General features: G+C 43.2%; 1 pseudogene; it reads right to left on the bottom strand.

The window, feature by feature from the left end:
* Positions 1–3310: 3310 nt before the first annotated feature.
* LOC144271411 (acyl-coenzyme A synthetase ACSM4, mitochondrial-like) lies at positions 3311–17691 on the bottom strand (annotated as a pseudogene).
* Between the last annotated feature and the right edge of the window lie 7633 nt (positions 17692–25324).

Below are 25324 nucleotides of genomic sequence, written 5' to 3' on the forward strand. Positions count from 1 at the left end.
GTAGCTGAAGTTGACGTACTTGGATTGACTTACTGTGGTGTCTCCACCATGATGAGTCGACTGCTGCTGCTCCCCCATCGACTCCGCCTGTGCCTCTCGTGGCACTGGAGTACAGGAGTTGATGGGAGAGTGCTTGGGGGTCGATTTATCGCGTCTAGACTAGATGCAATAAATCAATCCCCGCTGGATCAATAGCTGCCTGCCAATCTGGTGGGTAGTGAAGACATACCCAGACATATATTTTAAGCGATAAGTGATAGCAAACAGATCAAAGCAGGTTATCTAGGAAATTAAACAAAATTGCAATCCCAGATAGGATTTGAATCAGCAGTAGCTCATCCTGACTGATGAGATAAGCAAGTTTTAGCTTCCTTACACAGGCAGGGCTTCTTTCCCACCTGGGACCCTCTCCCCAGTTCAGTCTTTGTTCCTCTGGTGTTGTTTCCAGTCATGAAGTCACTTCCCCCTTACATAGTTTTTCCATATGGCAAGAACCCCTTTGTTCCAAGCCAGGCATCCAGCCCAGTTCATGGAAAAGTACAGGTACCAAAATGGAGTTCGGTATCGCTGAGTCACAGCAGCCATTATTCATAGGCTGGCTGAAATATTCCCAGGTGAGGCCAAACCTTTTCCATGGTCCATTGTCCTTATTGATGGGCCATTAGCACTGTCTAGCTTCTTCATTGTTGTACCTGAAAGGCTAGTTGTGGGTGTTTCCAACTTCACAGCATCTTTCAGTGACATATACATAGCAAAACTTCATGACTTCACATACAATGACAGCACACACAATCCAACAAGCTATTAATGTTTAGCAGCTCAGGACTTTTAGAATGATACCTCACAAGGCATACTTTGTACCAAACATATAATATTACAGTGGTGAATATGGGGATGCCAAGCTGTCACAGAGGAAGGTGAAAATCCCCACATAGGCTCTGCCAATCTGACTCATGGAAAAATTCCTTCTTGACCCCAAATATGGGGATCAGTTATACCCGGAGCATGTGGGCAAGACCCACCAACCAAACACCTGGGAAAGAATTCTCTGTAGTAACTCAGACCCTTCCTGATCTAGCATCTCACCACCAGCCATTGGTGATATTCACTATTAGTAGCTGTAGATGGGACACATGCCATTGTCTCATTGTACCATTCCCTCTGTACATTTACCAAGCTCAGTCTTGAAGCCAATTAGGTTTTTGTTGGTTTTTTTTTTTTTTTTTTGCCCCCCGCTGCTCCCCTTGGAAGGTGTTATAAACATACAGCTAAGGGTAGCATAAAATCCCTCCTTTACCTGTAAAGCGTTAATCAGTTCCATTAACCTAGTTGGCACCTGACCAGACAGACCAATGGGGAAAGAAGATATTTTCAAATCTGGTGTGGGGGGGAAGGTTTTTGTTTGGGCTTTTGTTGCTCTCTCCGGAGACAGAGAGAGCAAGCAAGTAATCCAGCTTCTACTGAATGATACATCTAAAATTACAGAAATAGTAAGTAATAGCAAGGAAATGTATTAGAGTATGTTTTGATTTAGCTTGTGAATTCGCCCTATGCTAAGAGGAAGGTTTATTCCTGTTTCTTTGTAACTTTAAAGTTTTGCTTAGAGGGGAATCCTCTGTTTTTAAATCTTATTACCCTGTAAAATTATCTTCCATCCTGATTTTACAGAGGTGTTTCTTTTACTTTTTTTTATTTATAATAGAAGTTATGTTTTTAAGACTCTGATTGGGGTTTTTAGTGTCCTAAAAACCCAAGGGTCTGGTCTGTGCTCACCTTGTTTACTCTCAAGCCTTGCCAGGAAAGGGGGTGAAGGAGCTTGGGGGGATATTTTGGGGAAACAGGAACTCCAAGTGGTCCTTTTCCTAAATCTTTGTCTAACTCATTTGGTGGTGGCAGCGATACCGTTCCAAGGACAAGGAAGAATTTGTGCCTTGGGGAAGTTTTTAACCTAAGCTGGTAGAAATAAGCTTCTTCTACCTGTTCTGTATTATTGTTGATAATTCTACCATTGCCATCTCATAAAGAATCCATTGTCAGGATTCTTTTTGTTTACTTAAAAAAAACCACCTCCTCCTTATTGTTGTTAACGTTGCTAGCCCTAGATTTCTCCTTGAGTTCCTTTGCTTTCCTTATCAATTTTCTATAATTCCTAGCTTTTGATTTATATTACCAAGTTCCCCTTTTGTGTTTATATTATAGCTGCCTCTACTTCCCCTCTAAACCCAGGTTGTTGTAGGGTTTTTTTTAACCAATCCAGCCTTCCTTGGGGATTGTGGCTTTTTGAACATCTAGTAAAGTGTTCTTAAACAATTCCCAATTGCATTTACATGTGTCTGATTAAAGTTGTCCTCCCAACTGATTTAGCTCATAATTGTTTTCAGCTTTGTGAAACTGGCCCTTGTCAAGCACGCTGTGTATACACTACTGGTCTGGACTTGATTCTGTTTGTACATTGTAAATGTGTTCAAGTCATGATCACTTGTACCTAACATTAGTTCTGTGATCAGTTCCTGTTAATCTGTCAGGACTAAGTCTAATATAGAATTCCCCTGTGTTGGTTGCAATGCTTTGTGAGTTAGGAAATTGTCAACTACAATATTTAGAAATTCTAAGGATGTTTTAGTACTGGCAGGATGAACCTTCCAGCATATGAGCACATCCATAGTTTTGTGCATTTGGACCAGAACCAGTAGTGTCAGCATGATCCAAGTCTCATGTGTAAGGGAAAGAGCCATGAGTGTGGCTGGAGACTAAAGTACCAATTGGCTGGTGTCTGTTGGTGGTATGGAGATTGATATGGCTGCCTGAAGTGAGCCCACCTACTCATTTCCCACTAACGTTTTCAGAATGCTTACATCTAAACCCCCTATAGCTTGGTTAGATGTATCTTAGGGGAAACAAAATGTAAGCTTTTCAAAAAGAAACTTGCATAATAAGTTATCCATATGTTGAGTCAACCAGTCTCTTACTCGAGCTATTGTCTGCACTGTTTTCTTAAGATAAATGCATTTTTTCAATTTTTCTAAAGCACTCTTGCCTTCTCACAATTCCCATCTCTTCCCTAAAATGCTTATTTTTCTTAACTAGTTATAAACGTGTATTAGAATTTGAAAATAAGATGAGTTTTTAAGTTGCTAGCACACACTGAACTTTGTGCAGTATAACAAATATTCACTATCTAATTAGCGAGTATATTGATATCGATAAGCATCATGATAGTATTTATCAAGACATAACAGCAAGATGTTACCTATGGGAATATGGGGGGAAAGAAAAAAAAGAAATTATGTTTCCATACTCCCAAACAACATTACATTTGTCCCCACTCTTTGTTTTTTAGTTCATTCCTTCTGATTTACCCAGTGATTGTCTTTGGCAGTTGTTGGACAAATTCCATCCAATAAAAACAAAACACAACACCAAGTAAAATGACCAGATGTAATATATTAGCATATTTTTGACATGAAGCAGCAGTTACTGTGACACTGTTTATTTTAAATTATTTAAAATGCGGTGATCATTTTATTCATATGCAATATTTTCCAAACATTAAATATGTTATAATTTAAAATATATAATGGGAAATATTCAGTATATTTGTTATATTTACTATGTCATATATACTACTAGGCTTTCTTTTGGTCATAAAATATTTCTGTGGTACTGATCTAGAGCTAATTTTTGTAGCTTCAGCCCTTCCTTGGTTAGAACAGGGTTTCTCAATCCACTTTTCATTACTTGCCTTTCTGGAATACTTGTATGGAGCAGTAACATTCTTGACATGAACTTGCAGCTCAGAAGTTAATGTGACGTAAAGGCAGGAGACAAGACCACAAAAGCTTTCACCACCTACGAAGTAAAATCAATTAAAATTGCAACATTAATTAAAATATAAACCAGCAAACAACAGAGTTAATTGGGAACAAGTTAATTTAATCGCACAACAAGAAATATGGGATAACAAAAACCTTGAGTGTAATCATATTTAAAACTAGGACCACATTCTTTATATACTTAGACCGTTACTGCAGGAGTAGTCAGGTTACAAGCAACCTGAGCAAGGGTTTCAAAATCTGGTCCTGAGTTTGTAGAAATGCTGTAGTGTGGGGTTTTTTTTAAAGTGGTAGATTCCAGGATGTCTTCTTATTATTAAATTCAAGGGGAAGAGCTGCAGCAAGTGTATCAAAGTGTAGCTTCACAATGGTCCAAGATATCCTTTTACTTAATGGGATGTGCTTTCTTACTTAGCCTGTATTATTCCACTTGTTAAAGTGAACATACTTGGGGTGGGAGTCACAAAGATATTTATATGCCTAATTCCCATTGAAATCAGTGAGTTAGGTGCTTAAATTCCTTTGTGAATTCCACCCTTGATGTTTAACCTTTCCAGACCTTTCCACAGGTGTAGGATATATAGCATATTTTCATAGCCAGATTCTGCTCCCAGTTACATCTGAGTAATTCTGTGAATTCCATGAAGTTATTCTGGATTCATGCAGTCAGAAGCAGGCTGTACATCCATATTCCTGCCCTAAAATGTTTTGCATGGTATTGCTGTGCCCTGTTCCAACAACTGCTGTTTATTATTCTAGAGGTCGCTGCATTTTAGTGGTAGGAGAAAAAGGAGTATAGTAAATTACTCAACCTACCCTAGGGTCAAAGGAGACAAGGAGGAAATCCTTAGTTAGTGAACCTAAGGACCAGCCCATATTCAAGGCTGAACCTAAAGGTGTACCCATCTAATGGCCTGGCCCTGCAGCCTCAGTGCAGGCAAAACTATTGAAGTCAGTTAGAGTTTTGCATATGAACTAGAGAATCAGATCCTAAGTTTGGTATCCTTTAAGCTGAAAGGTGGTTTATAAATGCAAGATATAATTATTATTGACTATAATATTACCTCTCCTCTGAGTGGGTCTGGGCTGTTGACAACAGCTGCTTCTGCTACTGCCAGGTGCTCGATCAAGGCACTTTCTACTTCAAACAGTCCAATACGATACCTAGGAGAGGAAAAATGAGGTGTTTAGTAGATTAAATATGTGCAGCTCTTTCATTAACAAACTCTCCCCTAGTTTGTATTTTCTTGAAATACAAGAAGAAAGTTTTAACTTACAAACCCAGCGGAGACGATATCTTCCACTCTTCCTACAAACCACAAGTATCCATCTTCATCCACAGTCCCTCTGTCCCCAGCGATATAAAAAATCCCACGTAATATTGCAGCAGTTTTTCCTGGATCATCCTAACAACCATGAAATAATGAAAATTTTGCAATTGCTGATGAATTAAGCTCCTGCTCTAGTTGAAATTCACCTCTGTGGCTACCGGCCCCTGGGTTCTTCGGGTGCATCCGCAGCTCATCAAACAACACCACTTGCACTTAGAAATAAGCACTTTCAGGTCTTCAGATTTGAGCTGATGGCTATTTTTTCAGGGAGGGAAAATGAATAATAGAGCCAGGAATAGAATCCAAAGTCACACAGCCGGTCAGTGACAGAGACAGGGAGAGAACCCAAGTTTCCCAACTCCTGGTTCTCCCATTTCTACAGCTATACTGTCCCCAATGTAAGGGTTGGATTTGAATGGGCAATTTAGACTTCAAAGAGTCATTATTCAGTTACCAGGCACCTGAGTCAGCCACTCCTCTTGTCTTGCATATTGTGGTATTTGTGAATACACCCTCTTTCAGTGTCTGAGGAATAGTTCAAGTTACAGAAATATGAATTAGGTTATAGCTGTCTCCTACCCATTTCACCCTTCTTTGCATGCTAAACACTTTTAATTCAATATTTCAAGACCGGGATTTTCATTGTTAGTGATGGGCATAGACAAGAACCCAGATCTGAATGATCCACAAACTTGGGGGAAATTTAGATATGAACTTTGTCATTTAGTTTAGTTCATCAGCCATTATTTAATATGTCATTTACTCTTTGCTGGTAGAATATGGACACATAAGGCTGTGCTGCAGGAGATATGCTTTGTATTTCTCATTACGTTCAATATGTATCAAAGTTTTTGGGCTAGATTTTGACTAGCCCTGATGCAGCTCCTGCCACCTCCTGTCATGGCTGTATTAGGGTTACCTGAATCATGGCTGGGGCATAGTGGGAAAGTAAGAACTGTTTACTCAATACTCCCACCCACAAGCAAGTGAATGAGCAAGGGCAAGGAACGTCTGGAGTCATGGTTCTGTGCACCAGCCAGTGAGCTGCACCCTGAAAAGAGGTTTTGCAACTTACTTGCAAAGGGGTGTTGTTCATAATCCCACTGTGACACCACACCCCATATTCATCATAGTGGTACGATTATGACATGATCATGATGCATCTTGCACAAGATATGTCATGTGAGGTGTCTATGAAAAAGTTATGATTTGCTGAATATGAGTATCCTATTTCTATGCATGTATCATTTTTGTATCTGAAGTTATGAATATTGACTACCTGTATTTCAAATGTGGCTACACCTGCTATGACTCATTGGGAGCATGCAAGGGCATGTGACCAGATCACATGATACTAAATTCCATTTTGGTGCCTGTATTTTTCCACAAACTGGGCTGGGAACCTGGCTAGGGATGTGGGCTTATTTAGTCTGCAGAAGAGAAGAGTGAGGGGGGATTTGATAGCAGCCTTCAACTACCTGAAGGGGGGGGGGGGTTCCAAAGAGGATGGAGCTCAGCTGTTCTCAGTGGTGGCAGATGACAGAACAAGGAGCAATGGTCTGAAGTTGCAGTGGGGGGGTGGGTCTAGGTTGGATATTAGGAAAAACTGTTTCACTAGGAGGGTGGTAAAGCAGTGGAATGGGTTGCCTAGGGAGGTGGTGGAATCTCCATACTTATAGGTTTTTAAGGCCTCGCTTGACAAAGAATTAGTTGGGGTTGGTCCTGCTTTGAGCAGGGGGTTGGACTAGATGACCTCCTGAGGTCCCTTCCAACCCTGATATTCTATGATTCTATTATATGGTTCTATGATTCTATGAAACAAAGGGGTTCCCGCCATATAGAGAGACTATAAAAGATGTGGAGTGACATAATCTCTTGGCCTCATTTCCCACACAAGAGAACACCTGAGGAACAAAGACTTAACTGGGGGAAGTGCTGGTCCCAGCCTAAAGGGATTCCTAGCCTACGTATGGAAACTTGGTGGACTGCTTGTATCATCAGTCAGGGTGAGATATTGCCGATTCAAATTCTGTCTAGTATATTAGGCTTTGTTTGCGTTTTTGTTTAATTTCCTAGGTAATCTGCTTTGATCTGTTTGCTATCACTTATAATCACTGAAATCTATATTTCCATAGTTAATAAACTTGTTTTATGTTTTCTCTTAACCAGTGGATTTTTGAGTGAAGTGTCTGGGAAAATCTCAGCTCAGTTAATAAGGGCTGGTGTGCATTGTCCTCTCCACATTGAGGGAAGGGCGAACTGGGTAATAAATTGAAACTGGTCAGGTTTTTGACCAGGGCAGGACGGTACAGCTCTGGGGTCCTAGGCTGGGGACCTGGGGATATTTTGGCTGTAGCCTCTCTAGTGTTGTTTCATGCAGTGGCTGGCCAGAGCTTGCATGCAACTGCAACTGGGGTGCGTCCCTGCCTGTGTGAATGCTGGTGGGAATGTAGGACCGGGAGCGGTCTGCAGCTTGTCACAGCAGCACAGTGTGAGAAGGAACCCAGGCTGGTGAGTCAAACGGCTCGGTGGTACCCCAGTTCCAGGTTGCATGCCTGGGGTACAACCTGTCACACCCACCCCAGAGCAAAAAGACAGCAGAGTAGTCACATTTCCTTGCTGATGCTTCTCCTGGGATGGTGCAGCTACATGCTGTCCTGTGGGCAGGGTAAGCCTACAGGCTTCATCCAGTCTTTTGTAAATTTACAACACTTTGCTTACCACGTATTGAGAGAAAAAACAAAACGGCTGCGTGGTATTTATTCTGATGGCAATGTCACCCTCTTTCCCAGGAGGCAGAACTTTGCAGTTTTTATCTATAATCTACAAGAACAGCCTGTTGTTTAGTATATTTTCTTTTCTAAACAAAGAGCTGTGATTAAAAAACAAAACAAAACAACCCAACCCACAGCTCTAAATACCATTCTTTTGTAGCAAAACTTGCACCGTCCCACATTTTCCCACACCGTCCCCATATTTTCATTCGCTCTAAAACCAATCAGAAAGGTGCCCACCATACCTGCACATCATAAGCGGGAGCGGGGGGCTTGTCCCATGGACCCCGGTTTAATTTTCATCCTTTTCATATTTGTACATATCATCCCCTGTTACAAAAATAAACAAACAGCCCAGATGTTTTAATTGGCAGTCTCTATTCTATTTTGGTTCTTATACCAAGTTCCTCACCATGACATCAAAAGGTCCAAATATCACATTTTGTGCTACCCGAAACTCCCATTGACTTCATTGGGAGTTTTGGCTCAACAAAGAATGCAAGACCAGTCACAGTGAAATCTTATGTTATGAGGTTACATTACAACCAATGAAAAGCTGCATTTAATGTCTCCATTGTAATTTAAAGCAAAATAATGAAGCCTTTCACAGTCAATTACTATTTGCTCTGTAGTGATTATGGTGGGTTTCTGCATGATGAATTTAAATTAGGGGTAAGTATTTAACAAGAGGCTAGCGTGGCTTGCCCCTTAAGGGCTGGTGGACTGGGGCCAGCCAACCCTGATTATGGAAGGAACTGCTCCAGTCCACCTGTGCCAGGTTAACAGCCTCGATGGCACCTGGAAGGACAAACTCCGGCTTGGAGCCTGAGAGAAACTTTGTATTGGGAAGAAGGGCTGGAGAGAGACAGAGAGACTGAATTGGACTTGGGCCTGGAGCACCAGTGTGTACCTAGAGAACTGAATAACCTGGACTCCCAGAAGGGTATTATTTTAACTACCACTGGGTTGTTGTTTTGAGTTTATGGAGGAACCAAGAGGGGAAACAGACGCAGGGTGCCTTAGAGTGACCTCTGACCATAAGAGGGTACTTGGGAAGCAGCCAACCCTGTAAGAAAGTCTCTTGTTAATTTTAAATGCAACATCCATGAGCTAATGTGAATGTAGGACTTCTGTCTGTCCGTTGCCTTCATAAATATCCAGTCCTGTCTGGCTTTTCCACAAAGCCATCACTTCAGGGTTCTGTGACTCCCCTCCAGTCTCACAGTACTACAGGATCTTCAAATTGTACCTTCACAGACACAAAGAAAATCAGTGAGGATCATCCCAGGTTCTCTGGGGCACAAACCCTGCTTTCACTTGCTCCCTTGCAACCCCATTGACTTCAATGCACATTGGGCACAATTCTGTCCCTCACTTATACACATGCAGTTCTCAGTAAAGTCAATGAGAGTTGCACTTGTATAGCAAACGCATTGACTTCACGGGGGGAATGTGCAGAATTTGGCCCCTGCAGTCTCATATTACATCCACACCAAGGAAGAAGAGCGGAGCTGCTTTTTGGAAGACATCTCCGAGGAGCCAACAAAAGCAGGGGTGGTGAGTGCAGAGTTTTTTTTCTTCTCACATTTACTAAAGACGGATGGACCCAAACAGCTCAGTTCAGATATGCACCTAACAGTGTGGACAGAGTCATCCCATGGGTATGGCGAATTGGGGTGACTGCTTTAGGCCCCGTGCTTTGGGGGGGCCCCGGGCTTCAGTACGTATGTGTCATGCGGGGGGGCACCAGACCGGCCTGGGGGGTTGGGAGGTGGGGTTAGGGGTGCCTGGGGGGCCAGCCCAGACCAGGATGGAGTTAGCAGTTTGGAGGGCCAGGCGCTGGCAGCAGGGGTCAGGCCCGCTCTCAGCGGCAGGAAGCGCATGTTGTATTTATTTTTCTTGCTCGCCCACCACCACACCGTCTGCAAGTGTCCTAGCACTGCTGGAAAACGCCAGTGCCAGGCTGACCCTATCCATTGCCCTTCCTCCCTGAACCCTTCCCTTTTCTGGGACCGCCCCCAGCACGGTGTGACTCTCCATCATCCCTCACCCCGCCCCAGCACTGGTGTGACTCTCCATCATCCCTCTCAACACCAGATTTCACTTGTATAAAGAATGTTGAGGGCCCCATACAGGCTGATTTGTCCTGGGCCCTGCACCATCACTAGGGACGGCCCTGAGTCTGGAGGAGTTTTTTGATCTGTGCAAATTTCCTAGTTCTGCGAAACAGTTGAAATCTTTTGAGATCTGGCTTTTTCCCTAGAGCCTCATTTGCAGTTACACTAAGAGCCCTTTATATTGCCAGCATGCTGTAAAGGGACATTAGTATAATGAACCCACATCCTCAGTGCTTCCTGCTTGTGTTCGGCCGGTAATACTACAAGAACTGCCTTCTCTGCTATGTCTCAGCACATCCAAGGCTACAGCCAGGATGTGCAGCCAATTGCTAAAGTGAAAATGACCTTAAAATGTTAACTAAACAGTTTGATACTTTACCAAGGGTATGTTTCAGGTCCTGATTGAATTTTTCAGCAGGGATTTCGATCAGTTCCTATTTTATCAGAACCAACTGGCCACTTACATCAATGGGAGCCCTGCAAAGCTAAGAGAATTTTTCCCTCTTTGTTTACTGTCCTTTTTAATGTTTCAGGTCAAAATTCACTCTCAGCTGCAGGCAGTAACTGGGGGGGAATTGGTACTTGTTTTGTTACACCCTGCTGACTATTAACTGAATGTGCTGTGCTTCTTCATGGTTCACTTCTTCCAGCGCATTGTTTCCCACTGCAGTGGTTTTAACTTGCAATATGGTGTCACTGGTAGAGCTCATTACTAATGAGCAAAATATCTGGCTGGGCACTTTTATGGAAACAGAATGATGTTAATGCCGTCAATAGGGTTGAGGTACCTGGTAAGATCATGCCGCACATGCATGCAGTAGGCTGTGGGGGCACTGCAGATAGTGATTATTGGATACCTAGTCAGGGGCTAACAAATTGAAGGGAAAAGAAAAATGGAAAGTTTGTAAATCAAGTTAGAAAAATTGGCCTGGGATATTTTGAGCATCTCTAAGTATCCTTTTCAGCAGTGTAATAATGCACAGCTATCAGCCACTCTCTGATCTCAGTTACACCAGTGCAGAGCTGGAGTACCTGTAGTGAAGTAATTCTAGTTATGTTAAATTTTCAATGGCGTACCAGAGATCATTGAATTGCTGGGCACATTAAGCCCAAGAAGTAATATATTGGCTCGTGAAATGTCAGTCAGACAAGAGTCAATGTGTTGTGACATTCACTGAAACATGAAGGCAGTCTCCAGAGATGAAATCCTGGCCCTATTTAAGTCAATTGGAGTTTTGTTATTGACTTTTGTGGGGCCAGAATTTCACCATAGGAAACTAAAACTGGGCACCCAAAAATGGAGGTACCCAAAATTAGAGGCTGCTTTTGAAAATTTATGCTGTAATAACTTCATGTGAATTGAAAGTGGAGCTTTATTGTCATTGACTGGCTAACACCTTGCTTAAGTCAATATTTTCTTTGGTCCTATTTGGACTGTTATTACATATATTCTGAATGCCTCCACAGAAATACCTGGAATTCTCTCAGTTATATCTATTAAGGGCTTGCTACTGCACCAGGAGAGCAGAGTGTTGGGTGTACGTGAGCATGGGGTGATGAGCAGAACAGTGAGTGTAAGGAACCTGAACCTATATTACTGAGAGTGCTGCTCTGTAGCTGCCTAGTAAAGCTACAGAAGGGAGTGCACAGCTCAGTTCCTCATAAGCAAAATAAGGATCTCAGCCGAGCCTGTGTTTTCTCATGTGTGCCCATTCTCCAGCCCTTCCTCATGCATCTTTTACCCAGTCCACTAGCAAATTAGGAAGGGAGGGATTTCCTTCCAGGTAGCGTGGAGAAGAACTATGGCTCTCTCTTCACCCTGCTTATATCAATGGGTAATATCCACTCACTCTGGTGCTCGAGTACAAAACCCTAGTGCGCCCTGCTGTGTTCCATCTACATGCTTGCAAGGTCAAGCACTTAGGGCTAGTTCCACACAGGGCCTTAGGTGCCTAGCTGCCAATTTAGGCACGAGTCCAACATGCCACTGAGAAGCTCACCCCACTCCCCTACTCTGCTCAGCTGAATCTAACGTTGTAGGTGCTAAATTCCTTAGGCGCCTACGTTTCTGCCAGTGGACATGCACAAAACTGCCCTAGTCTTGATGATGCTGAGCTGCGCAGTGCCCTGGCCTAGATCACACCTAAGCCCTGGCAGGATTGACCAACTGGGCATTCCCCACCTCCCTCATGCCTGTTCCAGTAGGCATGCACACAGAAGTCACAGAAAAGACAGCAGGGGGTGAGCTTTTGGGGGGCGATGTCCCCCAGTAGTCCAGTAGTTATGGCACTCACCTGGGAGTTAGGAGACCTGGCTTTAAGTCCCGGCTCCAAAGCAGGCAGAGCAGGGATTTGAAAACTGGCATCCCACATCCCAGGTGATAAGTTTCCTAACCGCTGAGTTATTGGCTATAATGGAGTTAGTGGGCTTTCTCTCTCTGGTTTTTCATGACAGAGGGCTGATCTGGTTAAGGCCCTGCCCCTCTCCCTTTCCTACTGGCCAGTGTAGGCAACTCTCTGCTCAGCTTGTTGTTTTTTGAGAATCTCATTCTTAGGGATCTAACTCTCCCCATTGTATAGGAACGTTTGGACTGTGAATTCCAATAGGCATCAGGGTGACTAAGAGCTAAGCATTGCTATGCCTAAATCCCTTTATGGACTTAGCCCTTGGAGTACCAATTAAAAACAACCCAACAATTAAAACTCTAAAGGGGAGGTGAAATTAGAGATCTGGCAAAATTATGTAATAGAAACTTAGTGACTCATCACAGAGCTGCTTTCAGCCATTCATAAAGTAGGCTTTTTCCTCTTGCATGGCATAGTAGGATTTATCTTGGGTGTGGAGTGGGAGGTTTAGATATCATCAGTTGCTGAAGTAAGCTGATCTCTCCTCCTCAATGTATTGCTTTTCCAATGATCACAGCAACTTAATGAAAGTATTTATTTAAACCAGCTAATATATAATTTCATACAGTAGACACTCATTAGTAGCAACATGGTGGTGCCCTTTTGCTATGTTGCTTCTAAGCAGCTGTTGCTGTTATGGGGAATATCGACAATTCACAGTAGGGAAAGTGTTTTCGGGAAATGTTGCTCTTATAAGGTGTTTCTGTAAACAAGTGTCTACAGTAGAGAAGCTCAGGAGGGGAGAGATTATAGTGAAACATTTACATGCCATGTGATTGGAAGCAGCTGGCTGAATTCTATACCTCAAAAGTCATGCTGCAAAATACCTACAGTAGTTACATCTTTTCAAAAGACAAATCCCTTGTGGTTATACCATTCTAAAACACTAATCCCATAAATCTCTATGTTTGTGGTCTGCTTGGCAAACAGGATGAAATGTAAATAAATCCTCATTGTGAGCTTTGTACTCTTACCTTTAGGATCTCTGTTGGCTCAAACTGGGGCATGATGTGTACAAAAAATACATGTACCCCGAAGCCAGGGGGCAAAGACATGCCCCAGGGCTGCCTTTATCCAGCCAGTGTCTGACATATTGCATATGATGTCTGAGGGCGTCAAATCCAGACAATACCTGTAGAATACAGAGGTGAAAAATACAAGTGAATGTACAATTGAACTAAGAAATGTCAGTGTTAGCTTAATATAGGCCTTATAAAACTGAGGTGAAAATTTAACAGCTTAAACAAACCCTCCTTCCCTGTCCTTTCATGATATTGATGATAACATCAAACTAATGATATTTTACACATCCATTAAAAATATTATTGGTCATGGGTTAGTTGGCAAGTAGGATTTCTGGCACAGTTTAACTAAGGATTTCAAAGAAATTACATATACAATAGAGTGACAACCCAGCAGTTTGGCTCATGATTGTATCCCACATGTGAAGTCCTTTTGTTTCTTTCACATTTCAGAGCTTTAACATTTAGCGACACAGTGGAATTAAATGCCAGACCTTCCACATAGAGCAAACCCCAGACCGAAACTACTGTGGGAGTGTTCAGCCATTTTTGGAGACCCTGTGGTTCCGCTGGTGAAGTAGATAGCCACTGGGTCTTGGCTCTTTGTCTTGACACAGTTGTGGTCACCAGGTGCAGCTCTTCAAAAAACATAGTATGTCGACATTATTCAGTAAACTGAACGCTGATTCCTTCTGTTATCAAATCCACAGAATTGTCTGGACAATCAAGATTAGCCCTGGTTATTGGTCTTGCTGTACTCCCTTCCAACTGAGACTCCCTCGGGACTTCCTTACTTTTGCAGCCAGTAGGCACATGTTGCTCTTGTTCTCAAACCTAGGAGTGACTGTTTTCTCCAGCATAAAACCTCATTTTATTATATTTTTTTTCTCCCATAATGTCCACAATGAGGACACTTCACTTCGGAAGGGGAACAGGGACATGTGATTAAGGAATAAGAGCACATGAGGCAATAAACTGGGTGATTAAACAAGGACACCTGATAATTCAAACTCAGGCATCTAAATTCAATTCTGAGGCACTGGGTGATTTATGCCATACTTTAAAGGGCCACTGTCCAAGGGCCCAGTATTTAACATATCCCAAAAGGTCCTCGCCCTTTGACCTCAGGGCCCTGTTATAGCTGAAAAATAGAATCTACTTGTTCATCTGAACTAGGGCTGCTCAAAGCCCAGTTTGTCATCAGAACTTGGGGGACAGGGGGCCATATCCCCCTCCCACACAAACTTTTACCCACCATAAGGGCAAGTGACAGAGGGAGGGGCAGAGAGGAGTGAGCGTAGGGCAGGGGCTTGTGGGGGAGAGGCTGCATGGGAGCGGGGCCTTGGGGGAATGGGCAGTGTGAGAGCGGGGTCTCGGGGGGAAGAGGTGGGTGGGGCCTCAAGGGGAAGGGGGTGGTGTGAGGGGGCAGGGTCACAGTTTAGTGCCAGTGACTCCCCCACTTTTGAACCTTCTGCCGCTCCTGCTCATTCATGCCACCTCCATCAATTTCTCCTTTAAAAAGGCTGAACCAGCTCCTGCCACATCCCCTCCGTCTTTTGTAACCACCATCTTTCTAATTAGGCCATGTGTATATGTACAGCGTTGCAGCAGAGCTGCTCCCTCCGACATAGCTTATACTGCTCACAGTGGTGATTTTTTTATGCCAGTGGGAGAGCTCTCTTCCGTCAGCATAGAGTGTCTTCATCGCACACCTGGCGTGGCACAGCTGTCCCAGTAGCCTGCCACCGACATTGCACTGTGCACACGAACCCTGATGTCGGTGTAATGTATGTCGTCCAGGAGGGTGGAATATTCACACCTCTGAGCGACATAAGTTTTGCTGACACAGGCTGTAGTGTAGACATAGCCTTAGTGTTCCTTTCCCTTGTCCTGTCATGTTCTAAAATCCCAGAACCAGCTGCACATTCTCAAAGTTTTCCTTATCTCACTAAGGCTTGAGGCCAGTTTTGCTTTCATCTAATGAGATTGGAATGAGTTAATGATTTGCTCATGCCTAAATCTAAAGGTTTCACTTTTATTCTTGTCTTGCAAGGGCTCTTGACAGACACTGTAGATCATGCTTCTTTTCCTCATTACTTTGGTACAGAGACAAGGGATTCCAGTGGATTTCTTCCTATTTCTCTGACTCATCTGGTATCCTGCCTGTATCATAATCTTTCTTCCTTGCTTGGTGGTGTGACGTTCCCCTTTGGTGTTATCTGGACCGGTGATCTTCTAGGTCACTCCAATCCTTGACTCTGGGAGCCAGCCTTACTCTGCTCTGCAGTGAGAACCTCCACTTCTGGCCTGTTCACGCACAGCCTCTGGCATGTAAGTTGCTCCTTGGATTGTGCAACCGAATGACACTAGCCAATATCTCTGGTCCCAGACACAACCCTAGGAACCTCCGTCATGCAGTGCCCAGTTATGCCCGCTGGATGCTGCAAGCTTATATGAGTTGTCAATTTAACAAAGAAATTGATACGCACCCCTTGTTATTCCCAGGGGAGTCTCTGACACACTGTTTATTCTACCTGAAGCAGTGCGTTTGGTTTGCAAACAGATTTATTAACTACAAAGATAAAATTTAAGTGATTATAAGTCAAAGCATAACAAGACAGAGTGGTTACCAAAATAAAATAAAATATAAGCACGCAGTCTAAACTCTCAACCCTATTAGACTGGGCAGCAACTAGATTAAGCAGTTTTTCTCACCCCACTGGATATTGCAGTCCTTAATATACAGGTTTGCTCCTTAAAACTGGGCCAGTCTCCTGTGCTGCAGTCTTGTCTTCATCTCAGTGTCTTGGTTGCTTGCAGCATAGGTGGGGGAAGGAGAAGGGCCCAGTATGTGTCCACTCTGTCTGTTTTATACTCTTGGGGAGCACAAGTTCAGGCATGTCTGGGGGGCACTGCTGAGTCTCCAGGCAAGGTTGAGCAGTTCCCCTGGTGTGGCCTCTTGCAGGTGAGTCATTGCCTTGTAGCTCCCTTGCTGGACAATGGCTGTTGATGAGTTTGACACTCGGGCATTGGTTACTTTTCTTGCTGTTGCCTCTTGGGCGCTAATGTCTGGCTGATTTCCCCAACCTTACAGCATGCTTTAGTGACCACCATACAAAACAAGTCTCATAATGTCATATGTATTAATGATACACATATATGGATAGAGAAATGACTTTCAGCACATCATAACCTTACAAGGCATCCTTTATATGTGAGATCACGATTATATGAAAATGAGGACTATGGGGATTACAGTACGCTCCTCCAAGGTATAAAATGTCACAGGTGGTCATCCACTCCTGCTCCATTTTCTGTCTCCTACTCTTTTCTCTTTACACTCTGGCACTGCTATCTTTGCTTGTGGCCTACAATTTCATCCAAACATTGGTAACATTCAGTAACTTGGCTGTTTTTCACCCATCATTCAGTGGCTAGATGGGTCCCTACAGGAGTTATTCTTATAGGGCTCCACTAAGTCTAGGACTGTCCCTGGCCATATCTTTCAGTGTTTACACCCCTTGATCCAACAGTGGGTCCTGTGTATCCTTCCTGCACAAATGACTCTCAGCCCTGGCTGGAATAATCAGCCTGGGGAAGATATAGGTGACAGCAGGTTTCTAGCATGTGGGCCACTTTTCCAGAGTCAATGTGTGCTTGTTTGGAGGAAATTTGGATCAGTATCAGAATTAGCCTCTCAATGGGAACTGCACCAACTCAGCTCAACACCCCTAGCCCCTTCCAAATTGAACACAACAAGTGTCTCTATTTAAACCATACAGGTAGGTACTAAAGTAATGCCTGAAAATCTGGGCGGTTACAGCTGCTGCTAAGGAGAGTTGAAGAATTGAGAGAGATCTTTTGACTCAGGAAGAAGCAGTTCTCAAGAGACATTGATTTTCTAACACACACTGAGGAATCTGGACAAAAGTCCCCTGATAAATAAATAACAAAGGCATTTCCCCTCCATTGTATGCTTTACTTTTGATTTGTCCCCACCCATTGTTTGTAACACAGAAATAGCAACTAAACTATTAAGGAGAGAAGCTCACTCTGCCTTAGTTTCTGACTCCCTTCTTCCTTTTCGACTCTGTGTTTAAATAAAGGTCCACATTTTGCTCACAGTCCCAGACTCTCTGCAGTATCAAATTTCTGCTTGGCATGGCAGAGAGGGAGTGCTGGCAAGGAGCTGGTGTGGATCCGTGCCATGGCATAGGTAAGAGCACCCTAGCAGTTCTTGTAAATCCAACACCTAGCAACGGCCCCTAAGAACCTGTGTGCCAGATGGAGATAGCTGGAGCACAACACTCTTTAACCATGATCCCTCCCCGCTCTCTGTAGCAGGGCTGGGAGAGGAGTGCAGCAGGTGCTGTGTATGCTGGCTACATGCCATCTGAGTGCTCCTCCATGGTGGGTGGGATTTTCACCAGGCCAGATCCAGCAGGCCAAAGGGGATGGAACACACCAAAGAATTGGGCCCAATGAGCTGTGCTCTTGAGGACACATTTGTCTGCTTCCCCCACAAATGTTCCAGTGCTTCCTCTCATGCTGCCCCTTAGGCATGAATGCCTTCTCTGAGCTCATCTGTAATAGATACTGCCCTCTCCTGCTTCAAATGTCTCCACCTAGCCCACTGCTTTTGTAATGGCTGCAAAAAAGTAGCCAGCTGACTGCAGCTAGATTGAGCATCAGTGGGAAGAGCTGGTATTGTTTAGTTATTAATTTATTATTATTTGTATTGTGGTAGAACCTAGGAACCCCAGTCACGGACTGGCCCTCCGTGTGCTAAGTGCTGTACCAAGATAGAACAAAAATTGGTCGCAGCCCCCGAACTATTTGTTTATTCATAAGAGAAAAAGAAATGTTCAGTTGATCTGGAAGCATCTAGTTGTGAACTTAGGGTCTGTCTACATTACAGCAGATGCAGTGGCATGGCTACAACACTGCAGCTGTGCCACTATAGCACTGTAATGTAGACACATCCCACGCTGAGGGAAGGCGTTTTCCCATTGACGTAGGTAATCCACCTCTCCGAGAGGCCATAGCTGGGTCGAGGCAAGATTTCTTCGATTGACCAAGCTGTGTCTACAGTGGTGGTTCGATCGATCTAACTGTGTCGCACAAGGTGCAAAATTATTGACAGCCCTGGGCAACGTAGCTAGGTCAGCCTAAGTTTTAGGTGTAGACCAGGCCTTAGCGAGCCTGAGAAACCACATAGTCTTGTTACTGTTCCCACACCTCCCAGACCCCGTCTCCTCCCGCTTTTTGTTACACTTACTTTATTGTCTCTTGTCTTTAATTAGATGGCAAACTCTTCAGGGCAGGGAGTGGATCTTATGTGGTGGTACAGTGTTTTGTACAATGGAGCCCTGATCCTGACTGGGGCCTTTGGGCACTACAGCAATAGAAATAATAAATATAATTTAAATGAATCTCATTATAATTATTCTTACTGGCATCATTTATAAAGCTGAATTATGTTATAACTGGGAATGCATTTAGAAGTTCATGTTTTCCCTTGGCACTGTTTTTGTATGGCCTGAAGAAAAGGCTGTGACCGTTGAATGCTTGCCTTATTTTATTTGTCCAATGACAAGGTATCATGAATAACTCTCGGGTGTTTTTCCATTTCTTATCTTTGTTTACTGAATTAGCGCTTTTGCCACATCTGCACTTAGCACTAAATACGCAGGTGAATTTGATTACATAAGTCATCTTTCATATGCAAGTTCTCCCCAAAGCCGTTTGCAAAGAATGAATTGAATTAGAGCAGTGACTATGGATGAAAGCATGGGAGATATTATGCATTCAGCCTTAGATGTTAAAGAAGGATAGATTTTTTTTTTTTTGTAATCGTGTGATCATCTTAACATATTGCTTCTTATTTCAGCTCCACACAAGTCAGGGAGCAAAACTCACTTCCAGACCACATCATAAATTCTCATTAAAAATTGATTTTGTTAACTTCATCTATTGATCTGAGCATCACATCATAGAATAGATTAATCTGTAGAGAAGCCATTTGTGTTCTATTGTCCATCAAACATATAACTATAGCATCTCCCCAGTATCCCCAAATCCTTCATAAATGTGCCAAGTCACCATAAGGAAGGGGGACTTTAGGGATAGTTTCTATTGGGTAATTTTTTGTATGTTACCAGAAGGCAAGACGTGCTCTTTCACTCCAGAAAAAGCTTAAATAGTCTAACAATTATACCAAAAGCAGTCATTTCTCCAGATGTTTTAAGTATATCATAAAAGAGGGTGCCCTTACCTGCAGATGATATTTTATTGTCAGTTAAGACTTCTTTTATCCACATATATCTAGCATGATCATTATTAATAACATCCTCTTCTTCGCTATCCCTTCTCACTTGTCTTTTTAAGCAGCTGTAGCCCTTTATTAGTAATGTGCATTGTGTTCAGTGGTAAGGATTATTCCTCTGATGGGAAGGCAGTTTTCATTTCTCCAATTATTCTCCGATTAAAGGTGTGGTGACTTAAGAAGGGTGAGAGAAGATGGAAAGAGAACGCTGTCTGAACTATCTAGTTTCTGGTTCACTACTTCAAGACTAGATAATCCACAATGCCTTAATCTATAATTTCATCCTGTAGTACCACAAGAGTGGAGTTGAAGGAGTTTATCAGATCTTCAAGGCAAACACTCTGTTAGCCACAGCATGATAAATGTAATTAAAAGTGTTAGGAATCACAGTGCAAATAAATCTCACCTATTCTAGTTGGAGGAGAAAATGTAAACAGTTCAGACAAGACCAAACCTGACTCCCCAGCCCTGAGGAGAGTAATGAAAACTCAAGCTAGAGAACCACTGCTGTTGACATAATTGGTATGCCATTTTACATGCACAGGGGCCTAGTAGTGCATCTCATCCCAAAAGATGTACGTGGTCTGGAAGATGGCAACATGAAGACGACCAGCAATTTAAACAATACAAGAAACAAAATTATTAAATCACCCAAGTTTTGTAGAATAATGTAAATGAGTAATTTAATGTAGATGAATCCATAAATCCACTCAGTATAGTAAGTGAGAAAGGCATGATTGTGCAATGATCCTGGGGGGGAGAGGTTGGAGGAAAAGAAATTTGCAGACCAGTGTTAAGAATCAGCTGGATATGAATTTAGAGGACATAGGTACAGCAACACAAGATATCAATGGCCTATATTCATAGAGAGGCCCTGAATGTTGGGCCCTAAATGTTCAGTTGGATGTGCCAAATGATGCGTGGAATTTCTGTAGGTAGCATATGCCTCAGCAGCATGAGATTTACACTGGTGGAAGTGAGATCAGAACCTGGCCCATTGTTTGTATATTAGCCTTAAAAATTCCGCTCCCTTATTTAATACTCTTTCTTCCCTGTGGTCATGAGTCAGCAATCCATCTTACCTCAACATAGCACTTACGCAGATGTTTAATTCAAGAACATGCTTAAATGATTTGCTGAGCTGGAGCCTGTTTGCATTCAGTTTACTTTGCAAGAGATGCATTCAGATTCTGAGGCTTATGCAAATGGATTACCAAACTGATGCCTGTCTTTTCTAGTACAGATATACCATGATGGGTGCCAGTGTACTGTAGGTTGCTATTTGTCAGGGACATCTTACTTTAGAACAACAATTTAATAATATGCCACTGATCAAGACAACTAAGGTACATTTTTAAGATACCAAAAGCCTTTCAGTGACTAATCTGGTGAGCTTGGGGAGGCCTCATTATAATGTAATTCTAAGGGAGTTTGTAAATATGAGGCACAAGCTTTGGTTAATTCTTAAGGGGATCTGTCTCACCTGAAAAGCAGGCACCAGGATAATTATGATCCTTCCACTAGTAGCAGTAAATGTCTGAGATTTACAGAGTAATGTGATTATTCTTATCCAAGAACCAGCCCCTTAAGTTTGATCAGTTTTGCTTTTCAGACCTATTAACATGAGCTGAGAACGTAAGACTCACGACATGAGATTGGCTTTCTTACAGCCACTGTCTATCTTGCACTGTCTATCTTGCTCTGTAAACTATGTGAGTAAAGATAATGTTTCTCTAGCCACTCAGTATGACTGGCACGTAGCTGCAGTTTTGCTCACAATAAGATTAGCAGTCATTGAAATCGCTTGATATTTGCTGTTAGTGCTGTATTTCCCTAGGAAAACCAAATATATTAACTAGTTCTTGAGAGAACCAGCATCTAGACACTCAATAGTGAGTTGAAAGGATCCTAGGTAAAAATTCTGAAAAGCTCCTAAGGAGCCTAAGTCTCATTTTCAAACATGATGTAGGCACTTAGGAGCCTCAGGTTCATTGTAAGTCAAGCGCTTAAGTCACTTGAAAATGTGACTTAGGCATCAAAGCTTTTGACAATCTTACCTGAAAAATGTCAGGAGGTTAGTGACTTGGACCAGCGCAAGTAAGGCGTGACTCCTCGAAGCCTGGACACTTTCTACGCTCTTTAACTCATCACAAAGCTAGTACCAATGAGACATACCTATTCCCTTTTTCTGAGAACTCGGTACATCCAATATTACAGTAAACTATAGACTCATCATATCTAAAGATATCAGATCTGACTCTTTGCTCACTTAAACTGGTGCAAATCACAATCACCTCTGCTGCGTCTCTGTCGTTACACTGGTGTTAAACTGGCATAAGGGAAAGGTGAATTATCCCATTGGTTGGCTTGACTGGTATATTTTATTGGTTCTGCTTCCACTCTTGACATTATTTGGGTAAGATGCCTAGGTAGGTTAATTATGTTTTAGCACTTTGGTTAAGGTGCTTAGAGGCCCTTGGGCATTGACATCAAAGAAATTAAAATATATTAGACAATGGTCTTGTGATTCAATTAAAGCCTGGCAGAATATATTGTATGATCATCAGCTCTTTAAACTCAAAGATTGTTTCCTGCCTGGATTAGGCGAGGGTGCTCTGAGATCCAGATGGAGCTGATCTCAAGGGGCTAGCGCAATACAATAAAGCAGGGATTTGTGGCATAGAAACAATTGCATGCCCGCATAAAGGGGTAAACATATCTTCTTGCTCTTCTATCCCCTACTTGCTTCAGACCACACTCTGTGTGTTGCAGCTGGTCTTTCCAGTGCTTGCTTTAAGTGGAGTCTGAGCTGTGTAACACTAATAGTCACATGCCACTTGAAATACCTGACATATAAAAATAGTGTGGAAATCAGGAATCAAAACCAGCTTGGAGTGATTGAAAATCATGAGCGAGTATGGATTTAGGCAGCTACGTCTTTGCCCTGCCTCTGTCCCCGGAGTGGCACAGGTTAGATTTGTAATAATTTTCAGGGGGTTGTATGAAGGCCCATTGACCAGACCTTGTGTGACCCTCACTTCACTAGGCAAGTAAATTTTGAGACACACACCATGACTGTGACATTTTGGAAATATTATTAATGCTTATTCACTGACTAGCACAATGGTGCAAAATGTGCTATGTGCTGCAGACACATGTAGGAAGACACAGTCACTGTTCCAAAGAGTTAAAACCAAAAACGTGATCCTGGTGTTGGACGGAGCGTTCTACATCAGCTTTGTAAAACGGCCATCAGTTTTTGCTGGCACACGCACCCTCTGTTGACATGATTGTGATAATTGCCAGAAATGCTTCACCCCCATTTCTGTAACAGATGTCGTGATCCACAGCAGGTAAATATTTTGCAGGTCTCGTCTTCATTTGCTGTCTGAGTCTGCTCTCATTGAAGTTAATATTAAAACTCCCATTAGCCTCAATTATGCAGCTTCAGGCCCTTCATTAGCGTGTATATCTACTGCAGAATAGTCCTTTGTATTCTACCAGTGGTAATTAAGTACTTAGGAGTTGTAAAGCAAAGCAATATACATTTGAAAGCCTGAGGATTTTTAAGTGGTTAGAGCCACCTGCAGAAAACCTCTTGGCACAGACTCTGCTGGGACCTGTGTTTGTTTGCTAATTAGTAACTGAATTAATTCTACTGAAAGATAATCAACAGCTTTACATAAAACATTTGCTATTTTCCCAGGCCCTCAACACTACAACAGATGTGCCCATGAGTGCCATATTACAGCTAAGGCTACGTTTTAGTCACGTGTATTTTTAGTAAAAGTCATGGACAGGTCAGGGCGGGGCAGTAAACAAAAATTCATGGCCCGTGACCTGTCCATGACTTGTACTATATACCCCTGACTAAAACTTGGGCCAAGCCACGGGTGCTGTGGGGGGCCGGTTCAAGGGTGCTGTGGCGGGGGGGGTGTGGCCCAGGACTCCGGCTGATGCTGGGGGAGGACCAGGCGGTGGCAAGCGGCCCAGGACCCCAACTGGTGCTGTGGGGGAGGAGGGAGGTGGCAGTGTGCGGCCCAGAACTTCTGATGGCGCTGGGGGTGGGGAAGTTTGGCGCGGCTGGCAGGCTCCCTATTGGGCTGTGCGCAGCTCCCTGGAAGCAGTCAGCATGTCCCTGAAGCTCCTAGGGGGAGGAAAGTCCAGGGGGAACTCCACGTGCTGCCCCCACCACGAGCTCAAGCTCTGGCTCCGCAGATCCGAGAACCACAGCCAAAGGGAGCTGCGGTGGCAGGGCCTCCAGGCAGGGGCAGTGCGCAGAGCCCCCTGACTTCTCTGCCTAGGAGCTGCAGGGACGTGCCGGCCACTTTCAGGGAGACCGTCCCCTCCAAGGTAAGCGCCACCCCGCACCCCAACTCCTAGCCCCCTCCCACACCCAAACTTCCCCAAAAGCAGCCAGTGCGACTGGCCCAGCGGCTGCGGATCAGGCAGCCCCAGAGCCAGCGCACTGGCCGCTGCAGAAGTCACAGAGGTCACGGAAAGTCACGGAATCCATGACTTCTGTGACCTCCGTGACAGACACAGAGCCTTAATTAGAGCAAGTTCACAGCAGAACCAGAGATTCTGAGATAAAATAACACTTTTCTCCTAATTGCCGGTTTATCAGTGTTTTTATTTTACCTTTAAATGTAACTTGCTTTAGTCACAAAGCTCGGTTGTCTTTCATGTTTTTTTAAAAGAGTAATAAAAAGCATATCACAGTGTCTTCAGCGTGTGGGTTTACTCTTAATATACAGTACAGTGCAATCCGGGAGTCAGAGTATCCCCCCACAGAGCACAGGTAACACTGACCTCAAAGGGAGTTATTTGTACCATGTCAGGGAAGCAGCTTCAGACCTGATGCTGCTAACAAGAATAGTGCCTACTATCGTGGAACTCAGTAGGATAGTATTAATGGCTGCAAGCACTAGGCCCAGACTCCTAATAATGCCCAATGCAGATACTGACGTAGATCATTGCTTGAATACTGGAGAGGAAAATCTGGTTGTTACAGCAACATTTTGTGACCTAATACAATTTCACAACTCAGGAAATCTTTTATTTTTTTAAACTAACATGCACAAAAAGATGGTGGCTGACAGAAGACCATTTAGCAATAATTACCACCTCAAAAAGTTATCCAGTATTCTATAAAGCTAATCAGAGCATTAAAAATAATTACACAATATTTTCACAAAACAACATTTGACACATACTTGCCATTCAGTATTGAATGATAAGGCATAGATGGAAAATAATCAAACAGAAAGATAAAGAGGAGTTTAGGGTCTGATTCTCCTGGCACAGTATTGCCTTCAATGAAGTTTCTCTTGAGAATCAAGTCCACTGAATTTCATAACCATCCCAAGACCCCAGAACATTGCAAGTTACAGCAAACAGTGACAATGTCTATTCCTCATCTCAAATACTATCTAGCTCCTTCTGATGTCAACAGAGAACAGGTCAATAAATGATTATAGCAGAAATGAAAATGTATGTTCTTAACTCCACACAAAG

This window comes from Eretmochelys imbricata, chromosome 10 (assembly GCF_965152235.1).
Source record: "Eretmochelys imbricata isolate rEreImb1 chromosome 10, rEreImb1.hap1, whole genome shotgun sequence".
Lineage (NCBI taxonomy): Eukaryota > Metazoa > Chordata > Testudines > Cheloniidae > Eretmochelys > Eretmochelys imbricata.